This window comes from Eublepharis macularius, chromosome 7, assembly GCF_028583425.1.
Source record: "Eublepharis macularius isolate TG4126 chromosome 7, MPM_Emac_v1.0, whole genome shotgun sequence".
Lineage (NCBI taxonomy): Eukaryota > Metazoa > Chordata > Lepidosauria > Squamata > Eublepharidae > Eublepharis > Eublepharis macularius.
Window position 1 is genome coordinate 67,311,520 of NC_072796.1, and position 25,038 is coordinate 67,336,557.

The 25,038-nt window shown below is 42.6% G+C and overlaps 1 protein-coding gene and 1 long non-coding RNA gene across 3 annotated transcripts in view; one reads left to right on the forward strand and one right to left on the reverse strand.

Moving 5' to 3' along the window:
- Positions 1-21,522, reverse strand: part of ANKRD12 (ankyrin repeat domain 12) — a 135,948-nt gene extending 114,426 nt beyond the window's left edge. For both annotated transcript variants that reach the window (XM_054985592.1, XM_054985591.1), the window contains exon 1: positions 21,390-21,522. The gene's annotated coding sequence lies outside the window, so the exon portion shown is untranslated. The remainder of the gene's footprint in view (positions 1-21,389) is intronic.
- Positions 21,523-21,697: 175 nt separating this feature from the next.
- Positions 21,698-24,963, forward strand: LOC129333211 (uncharacterized). Its single transcript, XR_008597407.1, has 2 exons — positions 21,698-21,947; positions 24,112-24,963. It is a non-coding gene; the product is annotated as an uncharacterized LOC129333211 (long non-coding RNA).
- Positions 24,964-25,038: the final 75 nt, after the last annotated feature.

The window sequence follows — 25,038 nt, forward strand, 5'->3', positions numbered from 1 at the left end:
GACACCAACAAAATCCTTGCCTCAATTCTCATTAATTCCATTTCTAAATGAAGTAGGGAGTTAGGGACACCTGGAGGGACTTGTAGAATGGCACGCAGAAATTTAGACTGTATCCTTTCTAGAGATTTCTGACTTGTTGCTGAGATATCAATAGGAACAATTTCTTGTTCTCCAGTCGACAAATGTTGCTACAACATCCCTGGGACTTCTCCTTTTGGGATGATTAGGGTAGCCAAGGCGATATGCTTTGGAAATTAGAGGGCTGATGCCCTCTTCTAATTGAAGGCATGTGGCTAGCCAGTTAGAGAGAAAAGAGATTAAATCTGCATTTATTATTTCAGATTCTTCAATCCCTCTAAATTTTAAGTTCTGCTGACGGTTTGCAAGTTCAAGGGTTTGAATTCTATTTTGCATGTGGTCATTCTCTTTTTGTAAGTCTTGCACATCTCTTTGCAAGGCAATGCTAAGATCCATTGCAGTTTCAGCTTTTAGCACTGCTTTGTTAATGTCTATTTTAATTTCTGCAATTTGCTCTGTTAAATTGGAAATTTTTTGAAGGATATTAGACTCCATAGCTTGAAGTAAGGCTTGTAAGCTTAAGTCTGATGATGAGTTACTTACTCTGCTTTCCTCGGCAGCCATTTTGAGTGTGTCTTTTTCAACTCTGATTTCTGCTGCTGGTGTTTGGGAGACCAGGAAAAAATCTTGAAGCTTTTTAGCAGCCTTACTGTTTGCTTTCTTCTTTTCTGTTGTTTGTTTGTTCATAGCATTCATTTTACAGTTGTTAGGTTGTTTAAAGGGCTCAGGGAGAGACAGAGCTCAGCTTTAGGCGGCCATTTGCTTTTGCTGCGAAGCCACGCCCCCCCTTATTTTACTAGTTTAAAGCTGGTTGCGAACCGAAAAAAATTCTAAGTTCAAACCCTTGTTCTGGTCATTCTTCTGGTGCGCTCGCTTGTGAGAAAGCTGCAACTGGGCATCACATCCCAGCTACAGTTTCTCATCAAGAAGAAGTTGTATGAGTTGGCAACCATGTGCGACCTGCATATCAAGGGCACCTTCGCCAACTAGATCGAGCACCTCACCAGCACTAGAGATGCCTGCTCTTTGCAGGCACTGCATAGGTAGGCCAACAGGGGCCTCCTGGTAGCAGAGGGGATGGGGGAGGGGCACCCCTTCTCATTAGTCTACCCCCACGGCCAACGCCGGGATGTCCGTGGAGATGAAGATACACCGGCGTGCCCTCAGCCCCTCTGGGAATGTGAGGCACAAGGCAGGATTCGGCAGAGGCAATTGTCAGGGAATCCTTTGCAAAACCCTACAAGCTGCTTTTCACTGATCCGCTGAGCTACTGGACCAAGAAGGTGGTGTTCTGGCCAGACCTCTCTCTTGAGGCTCAGAAGCTCCTCTCATGCCCTCCAACAAACGTGGACAGTTAGCACGTGAGGGAAAACCTCTTATTCTCCTTGCCTCTTTCTCAGCCGTGGCTGGATCCTAATTTTTCTCTTCCTATGCTCCTCTACACAGTGAGGTTAAGCTTGGGGGGGAAACTCTCTGCATTCATCTCCTTTCCCTTTCCCTCTCTCTTTGGCTCCTGAGGCAGCCATTTTAGAACTCCAGCATCCAGACTGCCTCAGGCCCACAAGGAGGCCGCAATGACAGATTGCTTCTTGTCAGATGATAAGCTGGTGGCCAACCTTAATGCTGCACCTGTTGATCTGGGGATGGAAAGTGGACCAGATCACGAGGTGGCCCAGCCTACCCACTCCCATCCTGCTTTGAACCCAGATGCCATTAAGCTCCTAAGCACGTCAAAAAGAGGCATCACTGCACTACAGGCACTCAGAGGCAGTGTGGCAGCCACTCATGGCCTAGCTAGCTCACGGATGGTCTCAGATAGCATGGCAGCCTCTCATGGCCTAGCCGATACCTTTCCCCTCAGAGGCAGTGCCTCAGCCTCTCATGGCCTAGCTGGTGCATGGACGGCCTCAGACAGCATAGCTCCAGTGTCTACACAGAGGGGAGAAGATCACAATAGAAGAACTATTGAGAAATATTGAGTGCTGGGAAGCCACTGGCACACAGCAATTAATGCAGATTGACTTATGCACTAGGTCATACTCCTTGTATAGTGGCCTTAACTTCATATTGAAAATTTATAAAAGGAAAAAAATTGATATAGTCGTGGATATGATTGAGTAGGGTTTTGAACTGATGTAAAACTAGTTGGGTGGGAAAGGATATTGGCTGCGGGGTGGGAACTGTAGTTCCACCCATGGAATTAAGTGTGGCTGTGGTTCAGAACCCAGACATAAAAGAATTAATTGATAGGTAAAAAGCTCTGGTCTGAAATCCTGATAGGGTGCTCTCCTCTGATTAATGACTGTATACTGTGACTGCCATTGCAAATGAAAGAGAGCTGGTAGCTTGGATGAATGGTGTGAGCAGCAGGGTGGTGGACACGGAGAGTGGTTGGCATGGGGCCAGGGATCCCGGTCCTCTGGGGACGAGGGAGGTATGGCGGTGGGACCCAGGGAAGGATGAGAAGGACACGGAGATATGGTGAGGCTCAGTGTCCTTCTAATTTGCGTCCCATCCCAAGGAATGTTGGGTGTGGAGCTAGGAAATATAGCCCCCCTTCAACACTGATGTTGTGTAATGCCAGGTCCATAAAAAATAAGAAGAGAACATTGCACGATTATTTCGTGGCAAATGATGTGAACCTGGTATGCGTGACCGAGATCTGGGTGAGGGAGGGCGAGATGGTTGCTCTGAACGAACTGGCCCCGTCTGGTTTCTTGGTCCTTCATCAGTCCCGAACGGAAGGCTGGGGGGGAGGGGTGGCGATTCTTGTCCGAGAGTCTTTTTCCTTCAGGCAGCTCCCTGTCCCGGAGATCCCCGGCACTGATTGTGTAGGTCTGGTGTGGGGTGCTGAGGAGAGTTTAGCCATCTGTGTGGTGTACCAGCCACCTGGCGCACCAGTAGATGCCTTGCCACATCTGCAAGAGGTGGCGGCTGGATGGGTCTTGGAGCACTCGAAACTACTAGTGGTGGGTGACTTCAACGTCCATGATGATGCCGCCGCCTCTAGTCGGGCTGTGGACCTAGTGTCCTCCATGGCCACACTTAGGCTCTCCCAGATTGTTTTGGCCCCTACACATCAAGCAGGCCACGCGCTGGATTTGCTCTTTGGGATGGGGATGGGAGTGGTACTGGAAACAACTGAGTTCGTGCCATGGTCAGACCATGTGGTCCTGAAGGCTCGGCTGGATATCCCACCCACCCCCTGCAAGGGCAGCGAGCTTATTTATGCTTGCCCATGGAGACTTATGGATCCAACTGGTTTCCAGAATGCTCTGCAGGATCCGATGCTCCCTGGCGGTTCATTGGATGAGCTAGTGGAAGACTGGCAAGTCCGTCTTTCCGAAGCCATCGATAAAATCGCCCCCCGTACCTAACTAGCTCCCTAGTATACAGAGGAGCTACAACGGAAGAAGCAGGAGCTGAGATGGCTAGAGCGAGTATGGCGGTGAACTCATGATGAAGAGGCAAGAGCATCCTATAGGATGTTTATGAAAGCCTATGAGATGGCAGTGAAGGCTACAAATAAAGAGTTCTATGCAGCCTCCATTGCATCAGCTAGCTCACACTCACGCCCAGCAAAATTGTTTAATGTGGTTCGGTCTTTGGTCTCCTTATCAGGAGGGGATCATCAAAATTTAAATTTGGATCTTGGCTGTGAGGCTTTTGGGAGCTTTTTTGCTGATAAAATCTTGTCTCTCCGCTGTGATCTCCCAGCCACAGTTGATACAGTGTGTGAACTGGAGGCCCCTTGGCCGCCTTCTGGGATAACATTAGACCAATTCAGCCCACTCTCTGGGGATGAGATTGACAGGATCCTACAAGCTGTTAGGCTTACCACATGCTCCTTGGCCCCGTGCCCTTCGTGGCTGGGTGAAGGCCAGTGTAGATGGGCTATGGGATGCCCTGGAGGCCATTGTCAACATGTCTCTGAGCTCCAGGATCTTTCTGGAGGCTGTGGTTAGGCCTCTCCTGAAAAAAACCCATCTTTGAACCCTACTGACTCAGTCAGTTACCACCCAGTTTCGAACCTCCCGTTCCTGGGTAAGGTGATTGAGTGGGTGGTGGTAGAGCAGCTGCAGGTCTTCCTGAACGACTCCTCATCCCTAGATTCTTTCCAGTCTGGCTTCCGTCTGGGACATGGGACAGAGACATTACTGGTTGCCCTGATGGACGATCTATGTAGACAGCTGGATCAAGGCGGGTCGGCGCTGCTGATATTGTTAGATCTATCAGCAGCATTTAACACTGACGATCATGACCTGTTGATTCACTGCCTTGCCAATGTGGGGATTTGAGGGATGACCTTGCAGTGGTTTGTCTCTTTTCTCCACTGTCGGGAACAGAGGGTGGGACTAGGGGAGAAGTTGTCATCCCGCCACCCGTTGGTGTGTAGTGTCTCTCAAGGGGCAATACTCTCCCCCTTGCTATTTAATGTATATATGCGCCCCCTCGCCCAACTAATTTGGAGTTTCGGACTTGGGTGCCATCAATCTGCAGATGACACCCAACTGTATCTGATGATGGATGGCCAGCCCAACTCTGCCCCAGATGTCCTGGAACGTGCCTTCGGAGCTGTGACTGGATGGTTGAAGCAGAGTCGGCTGAGACTGAATCCCTTGAAGACAGAGGTCCTGCATGTGGGTCTAGGGTCCATGGGTGCAGGACTCCAGCTCCCTGCTCTTGATGGAGCACCACTTACGCCGGTGTCAAGAGTGAGGAGCCTGGGGGTGGTCCTGGATGTTTCCCTGTCTATGGAGGCACAGGTGGCAGCAGTTGTTCGATCCTCATTTTTCTATCTAAGACAGGCTCGACAATTTGTCCCTTACTTATCGACCCATGACCTTATGACAGTGATCCAGGCAACGGTCACCTCCAGATTAGACTATTGTAATTTGCTCTATGCAGGGCTTCCCTTGGACTTGATCCAGAAACTGCAGCTGGTTCAGAATGCAGCTGCACGAGTGGTTGCCAGAGCTCCAATCATAAATAAACAAGGAAGGTGCAAGCACAAAAGTAGGCATAAGCAATGAATCTGTTACAAAGTATCAAATGTGTTCTATTGGAGTACCAGCACTCTCAAGTATATCAAGAAATAACATTCAGCAGTGAACACAAAAACAGTTAATTGACCAGTGTACAAAGAATCAAAATAAGTACAATGGTTAAAGAATTCCAAGGAAGAAATTGGGTCCAAAAACGGTAAGTCCAACAGAGTAAATATTTCTTTTCAAATAAACTTCCTTTCTTCCAGGTAGAAAACGGAACCAAAAGGCTGCTGAATAGCTGCCTGTTGTGCCCTGCTGAATAGCTGCCTGCTGCACCCGACAGTCAGGGCCGGCTGAATACTGCTGTTTCCTGATGTTCACATCATCAAGGCGAAATTCTATCATTAACAACATAAAAAAGTGTAACAGTGTACATATAATCAACCATAACATGATACATATAAAGAACAAAGTATGAAAGACTTACCACCAGTCAAAAGTAAATTCTTACAGACTGCACATGAAGTCAAACAGTCAAAAATGAGTCTCAGCAAGTATCATATGGCATAGTAGCACCATGCAAAGCCACTGGGGCAATTATATATCAATGAATAATAACAGGGAAGAGATCCTTCATATCTAATAGACTCACCAATCCATTTTTGAACAGATTGTCTATTACTGTAGGTACATTGATGATTGCTTTTTGGTAGTATCGGGTATAGATAACTTTGATGAGATAGGAACATGGTTCAATACAGTTGATGAACACGTCCACTTTACATGGACAGCTAGTTTGGATAGTGTACACTTTCTTGATCTTATAGTGTACAGATCTCCTAGGAACACTTTAGAAGTCAGACCTTATAAGAAACCCACAGACTGGAATTCTTATTTAGAATTTGGCTTCTATCATCCTCATCACTTAAAAACTAACATACCCCTTGGACAATTACTCCGGTTGAAACGTAATGCCACCTGCAGATTCCCAATTTAGGCAGGAATCCAGAAATATGTTACAGTCATTCTACAACAGGGGTTACCCCAAAAAGACTTTATTTGCCGCCCATGAGCATGCACAATTAGCATCACGTCAGGAGTTACTTACACCTAAACATAAGCCCTATGAGGATCGCATTAGATGGGCAGTGGATTTCACACCGAAAGCACAACAGTTAAAAAACATTGTCCATAAATATTGGTCTTTATTGCATGATATTGGGGGATGTGAATTGCCCCCCTCAATAGGGTTTAGACGTACTAAAAACTTGAAGGATTTAGTTATCCACTCTGACTTTAAAACATCCACAGCTGATGGTAATCTTCCTACTGGCCACTTTAGGTGTGGTCATTGTAATCTCTGCTCTCTTGCTATCACAGGAGACCAAGTCCAGATTCCTACTTATGACAAGATAATTAGACTTAAAACCTTTACTACCTGTCAAACTGCGGGTGTTGTCTATTTAATACTATGTAAATGCAATATGGTGTATGTAGGTAGCACTGTTAGACATTTAAAAATGCGGTTACTGGAACATATGTCCAGAATTAGACTCAAAGTAATGGATGCACCTATGGTGGAACATTTGGTGAACAATAACCATAATCAAAAGAGCACGCAGGCCCAAGGAAGTCACAGCAATATGCAATTTATGCAATACAATTAAATAACTATATCATACAGCCCCAAATAATACAATGAAGACCCGCTTCATTGTATTATTGACTGCTGGTTGTTCGGAATTTAGATTCATGGCTAGTAGATGGTGATAATTAACGGCCTGAAGAAGAAAGTTGCTTGAAACGAGCGAAAAAGAGAAAAAGACCGGTGCAGCTCGTCGCCGCTGTGGATATAATTTTTGCCGTGGACAATTTTTTGGCTGCCAAAATTGTCAAACGTGGACTTTATACCTTTGACTTTGCATGTATATAGCTAATAGAGCATTTTCCCGACAATAGCAGAACTCATATTGTACGAAATTGTTATTTGGGCACTACGGTTCTGCAAATTTGGGGCTGTATGATATAGTTATTTAATTGTATTGCATAAATTGCATATTGCTGTGACTTCCTTGGGCCTGCGTGCTCTTTTGTTTGGATTGGAGTAATTTAGGAAGTCGTTCCCTTCTGTTGGTTGATTGAACAATAACCATAGACATGATGATTTCAAATTCACTGTTTTGTTCTCTGATCCAAGGATCCCTAAATATGATCTTCAGAAAGTATTACTCAGAAAGGAGGCACAATGGATATTTACCTTAAAGAGCCTTAGACCCAGAGGCTTGAATAGTGACCTTGATCTCTTCCCTGTTATTATTCATTGATATATAATTGCCCTAGTGGCTTTGCATGGTGCTACTATGCCATATGATACTTGCTGAGACTCATTTTTGACTGTTTGACTTCATGTGCAGTCTGTAAGAATTTACTTTTGACTGGTGGTAAGTCTTTCATACTTTGTTCTTTATATGTATCATGTTATGGTTGATTATATGTACACTGTTACACTTTTTTATGTTGTTAATGATAGAATTTCGCCCCTGATGACGTGAACATCAGGAAACAGCAGTATTCAGCCGGCCCTGACTGTCGGGTGCAGCAGGCAGCTATTCAGCAGGGCACAACAGATTCAGCAGCCCTTTGGTTCCGTTTTCTACCTGGAAGAAAGGAAGTTTATTTGAAAAGAAATATTTACTCTGTTGGACTTACCGTTTTTGGACCCAATTTCTTCCTTGGAATTCTTTAACCATTGTACTTATTTTGATTCTTTGTACACTGGTCAATTAACTGTTTTTGTGTTCACTGCTGAATGTTATTTCTTGATATACTTGAGAGTGCTGGTACTCCAATAGAACACATTTGATACTTTGTAACAGATTCATTGCTTATGCCTACTTTTGTGCTTGCACCTTCCTTGTTTATTGTTGATTAGTAGGTTCCTCTCATTTGCTAAGAGCTCCAGTCATGGCACATATAACACCCATCCTCCATCAGCTGCACTGGTTACCAGTTGAGTATCGGGTCTGGTTCAAGGTTCTGGTGTTGACCTATAAAGCCCTATGTGGAGTGGGCCCAGCATACCTTCGGGCCCGCCTCTCCCTATATGTTCCCCAGAGGTAGCTTCAATCAGCTAATAAGCAGTTGCTGATGGTTCCTGGCCCCAGGGAGGTCCGTCTGGCCTCTACCAAAGCCAGGGCCTTTTCGGTCCTGGCTCCGACCTGGTGGAACTCTGTCTGAGGAAACTAGGGCCCGGAAGGATTTTATTTTTCTGCTGGGCCTGCAAGACAGAGATGTTCCACCAGGCATTTGGTGGGGGCTAGGCTGTCCTCTCACCGGCCATACCACTGAAGACCATCCACCACCCATGCAGGAGCTCATAAGTGTGATGCAGGGCTTGATGTAAGAGCCAAGCCCTGTGCCTAAAATGCTGTATTTTAATATTTATATCCGCCAATTGAGACTTTATTGTATATGGAATAGTGTTTTAATGTTTATTTATAATGTTTTAAAACTGTATATTATTAATTGTATGTTTTCACACTGCTCTGAGCCCGTCTGACGGGGAGGGTGGTCTAGAAATGCAACAAACAAACAAACAAACAAATACAAAGTTCCTCCAATAGCATCTGTTGATCGATCCAAGTGGCATAGAACATTCAAGGCCAAAATGGCTCACTCAGAAGCGCAAGAGTCATCTTCACCAAGTTCTGCCAGTCAACAGACCATGAGTAATGCGCCTGGTCTGGCTTCCTTGGCTATGTCCACTGACTTCATAGCTGCTTTGAGAAATATGGTGAGGGAGGAAATAGCTGGGTCCAACATTGGAGGATGACAGGGCTTCCTCTCAATTATCCTCTTTTGTGAGGGAGGAAATGGCTAGCTTTCAATGCAGGGCAGAGGAAGATGACATTTTTACATGGCAGCCATTTCTGGCTTTGCCAAAACTGGGAACCTTGCCAACAGAGAGGTGGCTACAGAGTGGTTTCCTACATCCAAAAAGCCAACCAGTGGGCGCAGGACCCAATGAGAGCCAGCCAAATGAACTAGCAAACTGATAATAGCAATAACCCCAGGGTCTAGTGCAGAAGATGAAGGTCTACTCATGTGTAATGCAACCGGGTCAGGCACTGTGATGCTATCCCCAGAACTCTTTAACTTGATTACTTAACTATGAAAAGAAATTACCAAATTTGTTGACTGTGCAGAACAGAGGCAACAGTGCTTTGGATTCCTTCAGAAAAATTTGCAAATGCACTTAAATTTTAAAAAAAATCATGCCCACCTTTAGGACAGATGTATGTAACTTTGTCAACAATCCAATCAACTCTAAATGTCTCCCAGCATCAACTACCATTTAGCGCAATTAATATTCCCTTCAAGCCATTTAAATGCTAAAATGTTTAACCTTTCAAAGGACTTGTTTGCCACTGGTCAGCAGGCCTGTGCATGCGCAGTCCCAATCTGGGACTGCCCAGAAGACCAACAACAAATGAGAGCGAATGTGGTAAGGCCACCGTGGCTTGCATCTGCTGGGAGTCTGTGAGATGAGGGAAAACGCTCTTCCTCAGACTTAAAAGCTAGGCATAAAACCAGCAGGAAAACAGTTCAGTTGACTCAACAAATGCACACTGCAATTTGGACCTCCCCCCCACCCCACACACGCTGCAAAATCACCACCCCATGTTAGCACAAATTTCTTCAAATAATTGAGAAAAGAAGCCCCAGAAACATTGGCCTCTTCTCTTGCCACTGAGATTGGCAGTCAGAGAGATGTTAGGGAAAGCAGAGAGTGACACACATCATGTGTCACAGAGGAAACCCACAGAAACACCCAAATGAAGTGAATGGTAACTAAACTTAACTTTCCTCATTGCAGGGGTGCGAGGGATGGCTGATGATGAAGGCTGCCAGAGAGAGAGAATTAGTTGGGTTTCCCAAGAATATCTTTCACAGCCAGTTTCAGCTTGAGACCAGTGGGTGGGAATGGGATCCATCTTATGCAACTGTGTTCAGCACATGCCGTTGTCTTTTGCTTGTCGCTAAGTGCTGCTTAGTTCTGTTCTGTGGTGTTTCCCCACTGGCTGAATCTAGTGTCTGGCTTCTGTGAATGAGACTGGTTCTGTTGGGTTAAGTTGCAAGAGTGCGCCTTGGTTCAGTTTGGTTTTGGGGAGGGGGTTCCATTCCTTTGCTGCAGTTTGCTTCCAGTTGCAAGACTGTCCCTGGAGTCATTTTGATTTGGGTGATTCTTTGGTGTGATGTTGGTCCTCATAGGGAACAATGAAGAGTGGCTGGTCAGCATTCTCAGGGAGCACGGGGGTTGGGGGGGTGTCAGTTTGATTCTATTGGACTGTCTGGTGTGGAGCTTGTATTTGGGAGTATGCCTCTGGTCATGGCAACATTGGTCCATGTGTTTCTGCTGCGGAAGCCAGCTTGGACTTACCCCCCATAATAGAAACAAATGGAATGTCTGGAGGCAACTTTTGGGGGGGCCATAAAGTGGCCCCCCCGGGGTCCAATCTCCATGAGACTTTGTTGGAGTAGGGGAGGAGTAGGTCCCTGCAAATTTGGTGGATTCTGCTTGCAAAAGCCCCCCCTCGCAGCCCCCTGGATAGCCCCCATTGTTTTCCCCATAGGGAATAATGGAGATTGGAAGTGGCTGGAGGCACCTTCTTTGGCGGGGGCCATAAAATGGCCCTCAGGGTCCAACCCTGAAACAACTTCACTAGCTCCTTATTTGTTTCCAGGCTCAATTTAAGTGCCCCTTTTAACCTTTAAAACCTTTAATGCTTGAAATTCACACATGTAAAGAACCACATCTTCCATTATGAAACCATGCATAAACTGCATTCCTCAAGTCAATATCTACTTATGGTACTAGCTGCAGCTGCACATTCCTACAGTCAACAAAGCTTTTTTCCCCCAGTCACAGCACTTATTCCTTAGAATAGATTTCTGGAGGAGCTTTGAAGGGCATCTTCTTTGCCTATTTTCTGGAAAGCATGTAAGGCTATCTTCTTTCAGAATGCGTTTTGTTGAAACTGCTGCCAAATTTCACTGGTGGAGCACATCAAGACTGCTAAAGGAACGACTTAATTATTTGATGTCTGCATTTACAGTAGCATTTAATTCTGATGCATATTTTTGCCATATGAGTTTTCTTGTTTTTTTCTATTATTTATATATTGGCCAACTAGAAATGTAAATGAAAAGCAAGGTATAAATATTTAAATTAATAACTACATTCTGGAATATATACAGAAGGGTTACAAAACATAGGGAAAAATTTAGGTCAATGATAACTACATATTGGTTTAAATCCTGCATAGATTTCCACAGGTTGGGAGGGTAGGATTGTCACACACACCCCAGCCTGTGATATGGTGGGCCAAACATTCCACGGGAAATGGAATACCCCAGGAATATCTTAGAAGAAAATCAGAGGCCTCCCACAGGAGGAGGATTAACAAAAATCACACTCCCTCCTTGTGTCCACAGAAATTTAGGCAGAATCCAAGCCCTAGATGATAATATTTACAATAATAAATTCAGAATGGTAAATCAATGGAGTTAGATTGGTGTAATTCTGTTTAGGATTGCACTGTAAGTATATTAATCTAAATAATTCTGTGACCCAAGAAACATTGAGGGAAGGGCCATGGCTCAGTGTTAGAGTATCTGCTTTACATGCAGAAGGTCCCACGTTCAATCCCCAGCATCTCCTGCTAAAAAAGATTAGTAAGCAACATGAACCTCATTTGCCATGCTGTTGCCCATTCACCCAAATTGAAGAAATCCTCTTGCAGCTCTTCAAAATCAAGGATAGTGAAAAACATCTGTAACTTCGATATTCACCCCCTTTTCCACATCATTTACCAGATTTCCAGATCACTTATTAACAAACTAAAATGCAGTGGTCTGAAACCTGACCCTTGTGGGTTGCCACTTCTTACTACTCCCCATTGTGAGAACTGTTGGACAATGGTCTAACATGGTATAAGGCAGCTTCATGTATTATGTCAGGAAAGGTCACTTTTTCTTATTCAATCTGGCAGATTTTACCCTCCCCCCTTATGTAAACTAGATATTACTTTAATTGATGATGCTAGGTATAATGAGTCTATCCTAGTTGTGGTCTCTAACTCCCATTATAACTTTGAAAAAGTTAAGTGATTCAGTTTGACTTCATTTTCAGGAACATTCAGGATCATTAAGAAATATTCTCTCAGTTCAGGTACGCTATTAATCCTGAGTTCACATGTTTAAGTGCCATGCACTGTTTCACTAAATGTTCCTTGAAACTGCAAAGCACATGGGACATGTGACACAATTTATTGTCCGTGGCACTCTACAACTATATCTGATGTACATGAATATTGGAGGGTTAGACCAAATTATCTCTACATCCTTTTCAGTCTAGCAGCATGGGCCTATATTCTGTTAAAGTTCTAGTATGTTTTAATTCCCAATAAATATATAGTTAGAAGATGGGTCTAAAAACTCTAGCATGGTCAGCGCCTTACAGGACGGATGCTTAAAAGTAAGTTCTGTCTCTCCCCGACCCCAAAACCACAAATAAAATAGTCGTAACATTCAAAATCAAACCAAAACAATCAGGATATGGGAAAACAAGACACGGGCAGCAAAAAAACGAACTTAAAAGCAGCTAAGAACTTAACAGGAGTTTTTTCCTCAGCCTCAGAAGCCAGCACTTCAAATGGAGAGCAGAAAAGACACACTTAAAATGGCTGCTAAGGGAAGCCGGGTGAGTTTGCCACTGACTTCCACTCCTGATCCTGCTGTAGCAGGATAGTGGATAGACTATTAGCTTCCGTGCAACAAAACATTCTTGAAAAAATGTCCCTACTTATTAAACCACTAACAGATCAATGTGCAGATCTTAAAATAAGCATAAACAATGCCTCATAGAAAGCGGACTGTGCCTTAGAAAGGAGTGGGACAATACAGGAAGAGGTCTGGGAACTTCAAAGGGATAAGAGGCAAATGCAAGAGAAAATATTGTACTTAAAACTCCAATCAAGACAATCAAACCTGAAATTTAGGGGGTCTGAGGAACATCTGCCTCAGAGGACCTACCTTCCTTTCTGGCAAATTGGCTAGCTAATATTTTAAACTTAGAAGATGGCATTGCCCCTTTAATAACAAGAGCTTACAAGATTGGCCCTCAGAACAGAAAAGGTCCCAGAGATATCATGGCAGTCTTTCCTGACAGCAGAAGAAAAAAATACTTGACACTGTTACGCGCAAACCTTTGCGCCTCTGTGGTTCGTTCTCCCTTTTCCGACCAACCACAATAAAAAGTAAAATAAGATCCTGGAGTCCTTCTTGAATTGAAGCAAAACACATGGTTTAATTAAACTGGTGGATGAGCCCTTTCTTTTACACAGAGATAGACGGTCTCCTCATGTGCAAAGCTCATCAGAATTACAACAGAAGTGCAAAGCAATTAATACCTTCAGGTAATCATAATAATATTACAATATTCTAATATTTGCTATCTTATTAGCTCGTAAGATATCTAGGGTCAGTTCTGATTTGAAGATGCAATTCTGGGTCGCCCCCTCTACTTGGGGGAATTCCAATTCTTGCAGCTTCTTATCTTGTCTTCATTTTGGAAGGACACCTTCCAACCTTTTACCTACTTCCTTCTGGGCATAACACTTTCACCTTCAACGGTGCCAGGAAATCTCAATCTGGCAGCCTTGGTGCCTTCAGATAACTGAAGTCCGTGGGCAGAAAGGGATGATTCCTCCGTTTCTGCCCTTTCCCCCAGTTTCTCCTGCAGCCTTAAGGGAGATAATGCCACAGATGGCCAAACCAGCTTGCTGCATCAAATCAGTTTTCTACAAAAAATACTTGACACTGTTACGCGCAAACCTTTGCGCCTCTGTGGTTCGTTCTCCCTTTTCCGACCAACCACAATAAAAAGTAAAATAAGATCCTGGAGTCCTTCTTGAATTGAAGCAAAACACATGGTTTAATTAAACTGGTGGATGAGCCCTTTCTTTTACACAGAGATAGACGGTCTCCTCATGTGCAAAGCTCATCAGAATTACAACAGAAGTGCAAAGCAATTAATACCTTCAGGTAATCATAATAATATTACAATATTCTAATATTTGCTATCTTATTAGCTCGTAAGATATCTAGGGTCAGTTCTGATTTGAAGATGCAATTCTGGGTCGCCCCCTCTACTTGGGGGAATTCCAATTCTTGCAGCTTCTTATCTTGTCCTCATTTTGGAAGGACACCTTCCAACCTTTTACCTACTTCCTTCTGGGCATAACACTTTCACCTTCAACGGTGCCAGGAAGTCTCAATCTGGCAGCCTTGGTGCCTTCAGATAACTGAAGTCCGTGGGCAGAAAGGGATGATTCCTCCGTTTCTGCCCTTTCCCCCAGTTTCTCCTGCAGCCTTAAGGGAGATAATGCCACAGATGGCCAAACCAGCTTGCTGCATCAAATCAGTTTTCTACAAAAAGGTTCTCTAATACTGATTCCTATTGGAATCTTATAGAATAATGTAACATATGTGTAATATTCTTATAAGTGCAGCTCTACAAGCAATATATATATTTTTAGTCCTCAGTTCTTACAGAGGTTCAGCATACATTCTTCTTGTTTCAAGTGTCATATTCTTACAGGTTGCATTACAAATACTACATTGGCTCCTGATCATAGAAAAAGTGTAAGGCATGTAATACTGAAAAGGCACAGAAGTAGTATATAAAAAGTATATAAAATCCTTTTTCTTCAAATCTATATCCATCAACACTGCCAGAACTCAATCTGCACTTACATTTAAAAATAATCCAATGTTGGTTTCCACAGATCTTCCAAGTGAAATACTAAATAAAAGGAAAGAACTTAAAACAACAACAGAAGCATTGAGCTCATATCAGATACAAATGGGTAAATTACACAAAACCACAAATGAGACACAAAGATAAACTTCTCTACAAGATGTAAATCTGGCTACACCTATGGATCTTGATAAAACATGCCAAAAAAGGACATAGATCAGCCATCCACTCCTCACAAGGAAAGTAAAATGACTGTTCATTACAACTATTGGAAAATTCAAATGGATTCTAAATACAAAACATTTATTAATTTATTATTATTGCATAGTATCTTAAAATTCTGTGAAAAGCTATGACTGTAGTTTTATAATTAAATATAAAAAGCTTTTTGTGGTTTGGGGGAGGGGAGGGTTCTGTGTTTACTTGGAGTAGCTTTCAACTTTATTTTTTTGTAGCCCTTCTAATTGGTGATTACACCAATAACCAGAGTAAGAAGTTATTCTCACCTGTTTATAGAGGGTTTTAAAGCTGTTAGGTTCTACTCTTCATTCTGATCATAATATTGCTCTTCTCTCTTTAAATTTCTACATTGCTTTAGGCTAATCTAGATAGAAAGATCTACAACCTAAGTGATTCTTTAATTAATTTTGAACATGATACTGGTACTCTTATAATAAATTATTATTTGATTGTTCTGATAGATAAATATATAGATACAAATAGAGAGGCGAGCTAATTTTAAATTGATTCTCTATAAATCTATTTTTTATAATTGTATTTTTAAGGGGGAAATTGGGGGAGGAAAATAAATAAATTCATTATAACTGTATTAATTGACTGAGGGTGGGAAAAGGTGTGTTCTAACCACTATTTTGATTTAAAAGAAGTGCAATCTGTTTTAATAATCTGTGGAAGGGGGGAGAAATGTTTGATTCAGCTAATTAATTCTCTTATCTAATTATTGATTAGTAAATCTTTTTAATGTTATTGTAAAAACCAATTGATATCTATTTAATTGTTTAGAAGTTAATCATTACTGCATATTGCTTATTCAATATACATACTTAAACAAAAATTTAGAATTAACAGTTGGATATTGAGAATTTATTATCCTGTATTGTTACTGTTGGTTATTTTTCACTACTGATATTGGATTGCTGTATATTTTATCTATTGTAGTTCAAAACAAAGTTTGTAATATTAGTGGTTGTTATTCTGCATCAAGTTATATAACCAAGCTGCTGTCAAGGTCCATTCTTAAAGTTCTGTGATAATGCATTTGAACCTTAACCTAACCTCTCTTAATGTGCGAGGTCTTAATAATCCAATCAAAAGAAAACAAATCTTAATGAATTTGGCTAAGCTAAAGCCAGATGTTACACTTCTTCAGGAAATTCACACTCAACAAATAGCAACAAACTGAAAGCTAACTAGATTCAGTTTCAGTACCATGCCAAAGAGTCCTCAAAAGCCCATGGTGTATCAATTCTAATCTCAAAACAGGTATGTTTTCAGCACAAAGCAACATTAAAAGAGCCACAAGGTAGATTTTTATTCATAAAAGAATCAATAGAAGACCAAATTTTAACGTTTGCTGTAATATATGCTCCCAATAACAATCAGCTCAAAAGTATAGAGGAGACTCTTCAAACACTGACAAAATTCCAAGAAGGAAAAGTGATTGTAGGAGGAGACTTTAACTTCATACTGATCCATGTTCCTGACCATAAGTATTTCAACAAGCCGAACGGGAAAGGGAAAAATCAATTCACTCGTTTACTCGAAATAATCAATAACTATCAACTGGTGGACATATGGCATCTGATGCATACCTCTGAAAAAATCACACCTATTTTTCGGCAAGGCATAACATTTACAACAGAACTGACTTCATTCTAATCTCAGACTCATTGACAAACCAAGTCCTAACTTCGGATATTGGAAATATTACATGGTCTGACCATGCCTGGGTCAGTTGCACTCTAGAATTAAGTCCTGAAACATCAACTGAAAAGAGATGGACTTAGAGCACTTCTATTTACTGAAAAGAACACTAAAGAAATAGAACAAGCCATCAAACAATATCTTAATGACAACATGAGAGAAGACACCTCACCACATAAATTATGAGACACCCTGAAAGTGGTATTAAGAGGTCAATTAATATCAATATCCACACACTTAAATAAAAGAAAGAGAGCTACTAGACAGGCATTAATGGATCGAATCAAGACACTTCAAACCCTGCACAAAGCAAGAGGAAGCAAAAAGATATACCGTCAACTTCTTGCTGACCGCAAACTGCTACATTCTCTGGAAACTAATCGCATACAAAAAAAATCTTATATATTTGAAACAAAAGCATTGGTTCAACACTCCAAAATCATTTTGGCTTCTATCATGGAAGACAAGAAACAAACAGATGTCCCGAACAGTTAAAGTAATCCAAGATACTAAAGGCCACTGTTACTTAAAGTCTAAAGATATAACTCAAATTTTCAGTGACTTCTACAAGCAGTTGTGCTCAACAACGAACCCAAAGCCTCAATCTATCATTGAATATCTACTGTGACATATGAAAATCAAAAAACTAGAAGAATCTCACCATTTACTATTAGAAGAACTTATCAATATACAGGAAATTCCAGATGCCATTAAAAACTTGAAAAATAATAAGGCAGCGGGCCCTGATGACTATCCATCCGAGTTTTACAAGAAATATGCCTCTGTTCTCACTCATCCACTAAAGTAAACTTGTAATAACATTCTTAAAACAGGAAATCTTCCCCCATCATGGTCCATGGCATCAATAATAATCATACTCAAACAAGGCAAGAACCTTCTAAATCCAGCTTCATACACACCGATCTCCCTGTTAAATGTAGATTACAAAATATTTTCCTCCATTATAGCGAAACATATCAATACCTTCATAACAGAATATATTCACCAAGATCAGTCCGGCTTTATCCCAGGGAGAGATCTAACAATATATATATAAAACCCTGAGCATACTTGAATCGTATAATCGCTGCAAATCGGAAGCTCCTTTTCTATCACTGGATACTGAAAAAGCATTTGACTCCTTGGAAATCCCATATCTATATGCCTTGCTACAACATATGGGCTTTGGAGATAACTTCCTTAGAACCATCAAGTCAATCTACTCTAAACCCACAGCACAAATCAAAGTGAATGGGTTAACCTTGGAAACTATACTCTTGGAAAGAGGGACCAGACAAGGCTGTCCTCTCTCACCAATGCTATTTGCACTTCCTTTAGAACCTCTTGCAGAAGCAACCCGAGATAATGATCAGATACAAGGAATAACAATTGCATCCAACAATTACAAGTCCACAATATCTTCAGTAAAATCTCCTCTATGTTGGAAAGGATGTGGAGAAAGGGGCACCTATGCCCACTGCTGGTGGGAGTGCAAACACATTGAAAAATTCTGGAAAGAAATCTTGGAACAAAGAATCCACATCATTGGCTATACACTCACAATAAGCCCTGAAATATTTTTTATGGATCAATGGCAGAACTCAACTATACCACATATCAGGTGCGATCTCATATGGATCTTCTTGGTGGCAGCAAAAACTGCAATAGCTTCAAAGTGGAAATCACAGAAACCTCCTACACTAGAAAATTGGTACTCTAAGTTATGGGACCACTACATTATAGAGAAAATCACAGATGACCTACTTCAAGTTGAAATATATCCCAGAACAACAAATTTTACAGAAAAATGGCTCCCCTTCATTGAACATATAGCAAAGAATGACATAAAACCAAAAAATCCAGTGTACCAAACTATGATATTATGAAAATTTCAGATCTATGAACACTCATGCTTATTCATCCTTAGTTGGACCTTGCACAACAAATGATATGCACAAACAACTTATTCAATAGTTTGGTGCATCATGATACATCTTATCCACCTGAACAACTGACAACAAAATAAAGCTCTCAATCTCGTGTAACGTGAAAAAAATACACACAAATAACCTGAGTTAGTGACTCAACAGACATACAACAGAGGAATGTTAATACTGTATCTTGCAGCAACTGGTTTTATTGTTATCTTTAATGCTATTGTTGTTTATCTTTAATGTTATTGTTGTTTATAAGAAGTTAAAATCAACTTTAATAAATGTTTAAAAAACCCAGCATATTCATATATTATGTTTTGACTAGCAACAAAGTCCATTGTGGGGAAAAATACAACGGGCTTTAGAAAACGGGGAGGGCGGGTAGGCAGGCATTCCCTCCTCCTCCATCACTGATCCTGGCTGGATGAAGGCAGGGTGGGCACGGCCTCCTCCTCTGTGCCTGATCCTGGCCATGTGAAGGAAGACGGACATTGTCACCGGCTCCACTTCCAATCACAGCTGAGTGAAGGGGCAGGCATTGCCACCTGCGCCATGCCTGATCCTGGCTGGGTGAAGCAGGGGTGAGCATTGCCACCTGCTCTGTTCCTGGTCCTGGCCGGGTGAAGGTGGGGGGCAGGCATTGCTACCTGCTCCACTCTTGATCCTTAGCCTTTTATATAGTAGGATAGGCATATAGTTCAGCTAATATTTTATAGTACTTTTATCTGTGGAGGTTGTTAGAGTATAGCAATGTCTTGTGTATAGAGAAGAAGATCCGGCAGGGGGGCTGAAAGCTCCAGCTTGACAGGACTGTAGAGGGAATATCTTTTTTAAAAGGGTTTTTTTCATTGTCAATCTGCAGAATGCTACTCTTAGGTATTTTTTCTAGAACTCTGACTCTCTCTCTCAACTAGTGAGGCACCTAAAGTTATTTCTTCTCTTTCCTAACCAGTCTGTTAGTTCTATTAGTAAAGCTTTTCTTATTCTTAATCGACTCAATGTCCTGACTGATAAGTAAACACCCTATCAGCAGAGGTAACTCACAATCTTTGCTAACTTTCACAAACAACACACATTTATTCCATTTTACAGACAGACAAAACACTGTTCCTGCTTCAGTGCTCTAAGGCCAATACTCTAAGGCCATACAATTAAAACACAAAGTCCAATTCCAAGTTTAACTGTTACCTTTATACTTTTTTTCAGCCTAAAAACAACTCTGCCTATTTTTTTCTTAAGTTTACATATAAACTTAATTTGGTTTCTGACTTCTGTGGGGGTTTAGTATTCAAAAAAACAGAAATATTAAACTTCAAAGTTTAATACAACCAACGTTCACATAAGAGAATGCTGTAACTTAAAACATACTGCTTCGGGTCCCCCATCAGGAAGAAAGGCAGGATATAAATTTAGTAAATAAATAAACAGAGCAGTTTGGTTCTTAACATAGCTCAGTTTAAGCTGTATATACAGTAAACATTTAACATACAAACCACAGAACTCCAGCAAGTTATACATATGTTGAACCAGATTAAGTTAACCTAAGGTAAGCCATTTTTAGACTTCTCACCTGTTATGTGAATGTTTAACAGGAAACACTGGAATGATATTAGTAACAGCACTTCCCCATGCTTCGGAATCGCCATTGAAAACTTACTGCACATTCATTGGTGCTCGCTTTCCATTCCCCTCCTCCCCTCCCGCAGCCTGTGGAGACGCGCGCAAACACACACAAGCGCTCCCCACCGCCTCTTCCCTTTAGAAAAGGCTGACAATGCTGCAGGCTAGGGAACTCGGCGCTATCAGCATTCTTATTATTACTGAACACGATCATCCTCCTGTCCGCACCCCCAAAAATATAAGCCTCAGCGAGGGGCGGAGACCACGAGAGAAAACATTACCAGACACAGTTCCGCAAGGAGGCAGAAGTAGTGACAGCAGCAGCAGCGGCAGCCATGGCTCCGGCAACAACAGTGACAGGCTGGGGTCGAGGGCGCAGGGACTGCAGACAGACAGCCTGAGCCACTTCCTGCGACTGACAAACCTCCCTCGCACTACCAGAACCTCGGGGGGCATCGGAGGAAGGTGTGCTGGGAGATCGGGGAGGACTCCGGTGCGCTTTCCAGGGAGGCGAAAAGGGCTGCAGTACCTCCATTAGGAGGAAAAGGCAGCGCAAGAAAGGGGGTGGGAAGGGGAGTGTTCTTTCTCTTCACTCTCACGTACTCCCCCCCGCCCCAGCATGGTGGGAACACAGCAAGGAGTCTACATTGCTCCGACATAAACCAGACCCAAGCCACAGCGAAAGATGGGGGGGGGGGGGGGCGCTACGATACTAGGGTGGGTTTACCGACACGCGCGCGCGCACACGCACACATATGCACAGGCACCGAAAGGGGCGGATACACACTCACCCCACAACAGAAAAGGGTAGTAAAAAGGAGGGGATTTGTCACAGGCGCCAGTGACACGAGCAGCGGACCACTAGAGCCACTTAGCGCCCTCACAGGGGGTCTTCTCCCGCTCTCTCCCTCCTCGGACAAGGGTGTCATCCACGTTATCTGCAGCGGTTCCCTTCTCCTTTCCTCCCCCCCTTTGGTGGCGACTCCGGTGGTTTCCTTTCCTTACCTTCCCCTCAGTGGAAGGGAGATGGCTCCTCACAGTGCTCCCCGTTGGCAGAACAGAGCCGAATTCCTCGCCCGCCAGCAGCGTCCGGTCCCAGTGCCGTTTCGACAGACAGCCAGAGTCGGGTTTTGACGATACCCCTCCCCTCGGTCGCTCCCCTTCCCTTAGCCTCCTCCTTTCCAGACCGTCAGAATGTCGGTTTGTGACGAGCCTTTCGGATTGGTCGGGGAAGCACGTGACCACAGACGGGCCCGAGAATCTGGTAGGCGCGCGTTACCGTCGTGAACATTAAAGGGAGGGGAGAGCGAACAGGAGCTGGAGCCAACGTCAGAGTCCCCCCCTCCCGGAAGGCCAAAATAGAAGCACCAATTTCTGTATTGCATGTGGACGTAGAAAAGAAAGGGTGATGGGGAGAATAACGGGACCTGAGGCGATTAGGGGCGGAGACAGAAGCCAAGGGCTAGTGCGCAGGCGCCACGGTTGTCGCGTTTTCTTCTTGGGCGGTGCGGCTGGAACTTTCTGGAAATAGCGGCGACGGAGACCCGGGGTGGTCTGCCACAGGTAGGTAGGTAGGTAGGTAGGTAGAAGAGAATGGAGGGTGGACGTCGCTTCCAAATGTGAATACGCTAATAACCAAGCCATCTTCGCTTTGGAGCTTCGCTTTCTGATTGCTCCCCTCCCCTGGGAAGGGCTTTCCAGCGACCGTGGCGCAGTGAGTTTTTAATGACTATCCCAGTGCGCATGCGCGGTTTGTCTGGCGAGAGGCTGCGCTGCATCCTAATAAAAGGCGCGGGAGGTGGGATGCTCTTTTCTTCCCCTGGTCAGGCGTCAGAATCGGGCTCTGTCGGGTCCTTTTCAGATATAGGGCTGCTGCACCTGTAGAGGCGACAGCTTTTCGTACAGCTAAATGTTGCACAAGGGTTGCCGCTTTACGTTAACTGGGCGTAGGCTGAGCCGACGCTGCGGCCTTTCGCCTGAGTAGCCCTGTCGCCTGAGAAAGCAGGAAATAGAGTTCTGCTTGCAATATTTTGGAAAATAAATAAAAGTAAAATAAAAGCTTAAATTTCTAAAACTTTAATTTGTAAAAAAACAATACGTACCGTTTCTTCTGTACTTTGCTTTAAATCAGCATGGAGAGCAATGAACTCGTTGACACGTTGAGCCGCGGCTAAACATAATACCGTTGCTCTGAAGAATACAACATCGGTCTTTGTAAGAACAGCTGTTAGGTGCTTTAAAAATAGCTCAGAAGATTTTGCAGCAACAGTGAAACGAAAGATAATTTCCCAAATGTTTCCATCAATAGATTGCAGTTCAATTTAGGTTGCTTTCTGTATCCAGGGTAATTTATAGTTTTCAAGCGCTGTTAAATTGAGATTGTGCAAATTCACTTCTAACTGAACTGCATGCTCATTGGTAAAAGAGTTTGGAGAGGATGGATTGGTCTATTTATGGTGAAAACTTGCCTGAATAGCCTTCTAATGCAGCAGTTACCAGCTATTTCTACTGTAAAAGACCACATCGATTTTTCTATTTGGGATTACCCACTGGCCAGCTTGAAATTCTAGTCTCTTGCTTCACATGTTTACTGTTAACAGTTATTAACTATATTAACTATAATTCCTCGTTTGTTAGTCTGAAATCCTATGACTTTTAGCAAAGCAGTCTGGTTTCAGGCTGAACGTTGGGACAGATAGCTCTGGTACTGTTACTTGGTGACCTCCATCTGAGCATAGACAAAGACTATGCTTATTTGTTGTTCCTTCTGGATCTATTTGCAGCCTTTGATACAGTAAATTGTGCCATCCCAGTGAGGTATTTGGAGGCAGACGTGGGTATAAGGGGATGTGACATGGACTCGTTTAAATTGTTCTATAGGGAAGGGACTCAAGGGTTGCTGTTGGAGACCAGCTCTCCAGTGTAGGATTTAACTTGCAGGATGCTATAGGGCACAATCTTATCTCCAGTGTTATCCAACCTCTAGTAAAGCCTTTAGAAGAAATCATTTCTAGCTTTGGAATTGGATGTCATCATATGGAAGTAACACTTAGCTGTATCTTGCTATCCAAATCTGATACAGTGAAAGTCTTGAGTTGCTGATACAGTATAAGTCTTGAGTTGCTGCTTTGACTGCTGTGGTCACGTGGCTGAAGGTACATAAACTGAAAGTGAACCCAGCCCAAAGGGAAGTGATGCTGGTTGGTTTATATCACATATCCGTCACTTGCTATCATATGTGGTGGACGTGTAAGAAGCCAAGAAGATACTGGATAAAAATACATGAGATGCAAAATATATTGAAGTTCTGCTTTGTGCTAGACCCTAAAAATAAGTTCTTAAATATTTTACCAAGTAATATAAGAAAATAGCGAACTTTTCAAATATATAGTGACAACGGTGAGAGTAATATATACAACAAAATGGAATCTTGTCCAGACATGACTGATTGAATAAATTATATGGGGATGGAGAGAAATAGGTAGTTCTACTACTCTAATTTATATTTTGTTTCTCATGCATTATTCACTGTTTATTGTTTAAATAAAAATATATAACATGAACAGAAGAAAAAGGAAGTGGTGCTGGTTGGGAAAGAGGAAATGTTGAAGGACATTGTGCTCCACACTTTCAATGGGGATGTTGACCCTTACTGACTTGGTAAAGATCCTAGAGATTAAGAAAGTTAATGCAGCTGCATAAAATGTCTTCTGCATACTTAATCTAGTCCAGAAGATGGTCCCCTACCATGACATGGCTGAGCTGGCCACCTGGATCCATGCCACAGTTACATCAAGACTAGACTACTGGAAGCACTACCGCCTAGCCTTGTTACTTTCGGAGATGGTTGGGTGGTGGTCTGTGGAGAAGTCTGCTGCTGTATGTTTTTTAAAAAAATATATTGATATGGTTCTATTGGTTTTAAAGCTATTTGTATTTTAAATTATACTGGTTGTAATCCGCCCTGAACCTGCTGATGCTGGGTGGAATATAAATTGAACCAATTAAATAAACGTACACTACATAGGTCTCCTTTCCAAGTCAGCTCAGACTCCAGTTGATGCAGAACACTGCAGTTCTGTTATTATCAAGACTAGGTGGAATATGCATATTACTTGTATTCTAGTCACTCTGTTGGTTTATCAGATTCAAGATTTTGTCAACATACAAAGCTCTACATGGCCTGAGTTGCTTTGTGGGATCACCTGTCCATCAGATGTACCGTACACGCTCTGCTCAACTGAGCAAGGTCTTCTGCTGGTGCAATCCTGCAAATGGGCAAAATCAACAACTGCCCATACATGTGCATTAACTGAGGTGGCTCCTTCCTTATGAAAATGGCCTGCCCGATCAGATTAGGAAGGTTCCCACTGTTTAGTCTTTTGCAAGCTATGCAAAACAATTATTCTGAAAGACTTTATTATGTAGATATGAAGGCTGTACTGTAACAAACTGGTTCATAAAGATGCGTCGGTAAAGGGATAGGGACTGTAGACTATACTACCACGTACTGTTGGTAGCTGTAGGTATGCTCATACTTGGTAATTTCTGTGTCATTAAATGTGTCATGTTAAAATTGCTTATGTCGTTTCATTCTTTAGATTTCTGCTTGCTTATGCTCTTTTTCAGTATTTTAGCTCTACATGAGATTTCT